Genomic DNA, 4,049 nt, shown 5'->3' with positions numbered 1-4,049 from the left:
CATTCTGATTACTCCCCCAGCTGAAATTTGGATGATTTTTATTATTAGGATGATAGGTCGCTGGCACAGGCTGTTGTTGTCGCTGATAATTATTCACATACTGAACAGATTCGTTGACAAGAGAACACTGATCCGTAGCATGAGAACCTGCACAAAGCTCACAAACCATAGCTATTTGATTAACTCCATATGTAGCCAGAGAATCAACCTTCATTGATAGCGCTTGAAGCTGGGCTGCAATAGCGGTGGCTGCATCAACTTCCAGAATACCTGCTACCTTACCTGACGTCATCCTCTGAGTTGGGTTTTGATGCTCATTTGCAGCCATAGTCTCTATAAGATTATACGCCTCAGTATAGCTTTTTGCCCATAAGGCGCCTCCAGCTGCTGCATCGAGCATGGGCCGAGATTGGGCCCCCAAACCATTATAGAAACCAGTGATCACCATCCAATCAGGTATTCCATGATGTGGACATTTTCTCAACATTTCCTTGTAGCATTCCCAAGCCTCGCACATAGATTCTGTAGGTTGCTGCGCAAACTGAGTAAGAGCACTCCTCATAGCAGCAGTCTTTACCATCGGATAAAATTTCACCAGAAACTTTTGCGCAAGATCTTGCCACGTAGTGATGGACCCAGCTGGTTCAGAATGTAACCAGTCTTTAGCCTTGTCTCTCAGTGAGAATGGGAAAAGCCTCAACTTGATAGCCTCATCAGTCACGCCATTATAATTAAAAGTGCTGCAGATCTCGATAAAATTCCTTATGTGCATGTTGGGGTCTTCAGTCGCCGCTCCTCCAAAAGAAACAGAATTCTACACCATCTGAATAGTGCCCGGCTTGATTTCAAAGGTGTTAGCTTGAATAGCCGGATGAAGAATGCTTGACTGAATGTCATCAATTTTTGGCCGAGAAAAATCCATAAGAGCTGGATCAGCTTGAACAATACGATCACCCATGTTTACTGGTTCTTTCCGCTCAGTTCCTGAATCCGAATCTTCAAAATCTAACTTCTCCGGAATATCAAGAACTTCGTCTGTCTTCTCAGCTGTATCTAAAGTCCTCTTGCGAGTACGAGAACGAGTTTGCATAAACGCTTGCTAAAGTACCTGAAACACAACCGGAAACAATAAGTAACTACTACGTCCTAATCACTGAGTCCTAATGACCAATGATGGTAAGTACATAAACTAAACAAATACGCCGAGTCCCCGGCAGCGGCGCCAAAAACTTGTTAGAGCGAAAACACACGCTAATATTCACGCAAGTATACGCGTTCGCAAGTAATATAGAATACTTTCTAGTTCGTTCCCACAGAGACTCAGACTAATTTATTGTCTAATTAAACTCACTCACCAATGTATGATTACTTCCCAATGTTAAGACACTAACACTTAGAATTGTTGACTAAATATTAACTACAATTATCTACTTAATTAATCACTTAATTAACACTTCAAATTATCACTAATAAAACACTCATGAGATCACAACTTCATTACTACTTCCTTCAATAGTCATTGTTATTACCTTTAGCATGTGACAGTGATGATATTAATCGAATAACACAAAACTGATAAAAGCCAACTTTCATTGTACTAATACCATTCTACCAACATCCACAATCAAGATAGGAGTTGAATAGTCATCAATTATGTTGAGTTCCTATATGTCTACAGAAATTGACAACACAACGATTTAAGCACAAGTTATTCCTTTTGATTACATAGGGCAAATAAAACTGTTAGAGTTACCCACTAATCTTGCACAACGTACATGAACCTATGCTAGCATGGCAAGTTCTAAATCTCAAGATCCACCGTCGCTTCACAAGAGATTAACAACCTATCTTATATGTTCGCGACGCACATAAGACGAATACGCACAACGAAAACTAGATATCATACAATCATCACACACTAAAGTATTAAACAATTAACTAAAGAATTCCATAATAAATCCGTTGCAACCCCATGATCACGATTAACCCATAATAGCACTTATCGTCATCATGGGTTCATATGAAATCATGATAAACAAACACAAGAAAATATAACTAAACTAATTATATTAAATTAGAGTATGTCACAAGAGTAAATAGGTTCAAGGTAAGAAAACTAGCATCCAACGTTACAACGAAACAAGAATCACAAGAAAATATGCTTCTTTTTCGTTGCTGTGCACTAAACGGTCTTCTTCCTTATCTCCTACGCTCCTTGCGTAATACCACGATCCTCTCTTGAAAACGTCTCTAAATCTACTTAAATAATATTCCCATAAAACTCAGATTACATAGAAGTGGAAGCCAAACAGAAATAGAAGTCCTAAAATAAACTATTTTTTCCCCCAACCCTGCGCGGCCGCTCAGCATAGCTGAGCGGGCGCTCAGCTTTCTGCGCGGCCGCTCAGCATAGCTGAGCGGGCGCTCAGGACCCTTCTGGAAAATTCCTGAGTTCGCTTCGTTCCTTCGCCGTAATCTGCCCATTTCTTCCCTCTCTCAATGATGAACACATGCCAAGGCTTATTCTTGATGATTACTCCCCCGAAATACAACTAATATCCTGAAATGCATAAACACTAGAACAACGCATCAAATACATAAAATACTTGATTTCAAGACACCAATTTAAGCCATTTTAAGACATTCTAAGTGGTATAAAATGCCACTTATCAGGATGTCATTGATTAGGCAAGTAAGTACTCGACATGGTTGAAAGTGAAAACGGAAAGGTGAGGATTAAAATTTTGACGAGCTTGTAAATGACCCAAATGGGAGTAAGAGTTTATTATAAATTTTGGAGGAGGATTATCAAGAACCAAGTAAGCCGTCATGCTATTTTAGGATTTTTAGTAATAGGTTAAAAAAAGACCGCTTATTTTACTATGCAAATAATAGATCTCCGCTCTATAAAAGTGTTATGAACACGGAAGAGATAATTGGTGATAGAGAGACCCCGTGATATCGCGCCACGCAAGGACCCAAGATATTTCGCGAGAAGGGACGAACAGAGGCACGACTTAGAGTTCTCAAATCGATAAGTAGAATGGGAGGACTATCTAGACCATTGAAGATACGGCTATCAGCTTGCCTTTTATTTGGAACGGTTAGGAAAATCACCTATCATTGACAGAAAATTCGTATAGATATACTTACCACGCGAGCATACGGAAAATAGATGCCAATATCCCTCTAAAGGACAACGTGGAAGAATGAAGAATGTTATGGTTAGAACTGACCAAAGGCAAGAAAGATCGTACACGCCCTATAAAGACCACTGGTAGAAGGTACCAATAAACGTGAATATGTCTAAGGCGCTAGCGAGAATAACAAGTACGACCCAGAAGGTATCGTAGTACTTTAGATATTATACGGGGAATGAATAACGAAGTCCGACCGATAACAGAAGCTGAGCGTTCCACGACTCTAAAGGCGTATCAATCAATTGCGTATGAAATGGTGCTTCCTTCAAGATGACAACAGGACCCGACATGCCTTACCTTACTACGGGAAGAAATGTTAAATCTGACGCTAAGCGTGTAACATGAGACAAGCGTGTAGAAATGCGACGAGAACTTCTTACATAAAATAATCGACAGAGATGATGCGCCAAAATGGAAAAATGTTAAGGAATGAAACTCTAAGCACTAGTAGAAGCGATGGAGGGGAAAACAAATAAGTTGAAGGATGATTCTAAATACTAGAAGATGCGCTAATCGTCCATATTATAGATTTTTAAGGGAAATGAAGCGACCAGTTGAAGTTAATCGAATTACCGACAATAACGGGTTATCATGCGTGCATTGGAACGGCTACAAAGCTTTGTACAGAAGAAAGAATCGTTCTCTCTTAGGTTGGGAAGAAATTGGTAAGCGGAGGATACTTGACCATAGTTGAGTCAACAAACCAAAGGAATTCCTAGAACTTATCAGAACCCGGCTAGTGGCAGCCCAGGATGAACAATAGAGATATGCGGACTAGAACTATAAAGACAGAAAGTACGAAGTAAAAGACCAAGTATTGTTAAAAGTACCTCCCGAGGAGGAAGTGAT

At 39.9% G+C, this 4,049-nt stretch overlaps 1 non-coding gene across 1 annotated transcript; it reads left to right on the top strand.

Annotated features, from left to right (window-relative positions):
• The first annotated feature begins 458 nt into the window (after window positions 1–458).
• Window positions 459–565, top strand: LOC141675758 (small nucleolar RNA R71). The gene has a single exon (XR_012556393.1). It is a non-coding gene; the product is annotated as a small nucleolar RNA R71 (small nucleolar RNA).
• The last annotated feature ends 3,484 nt before the right edge of the window (window positions 566–4,049 follow it).

This window comes from Apium graveolens, chromosome 7 (genome assembly GCF_009905375.1).
Source record: "Apium graveolens cultivar Ventura chromosome 7, ASM990537v1, whole genome shotgun sequence".
In the NCBI taxonomy this organism is placed as follows: Eukaryota; Viridiplantae; Streptophyta; class Magnoliopsida; order Apiales; family Apiaceae; genus Apium; species Apium graveolens.
The sequence above is the reverse complement of the archived record's forward strand: the minus strand, read 5'-3'. Positions and strand labels throughout refer to the sequence as shown.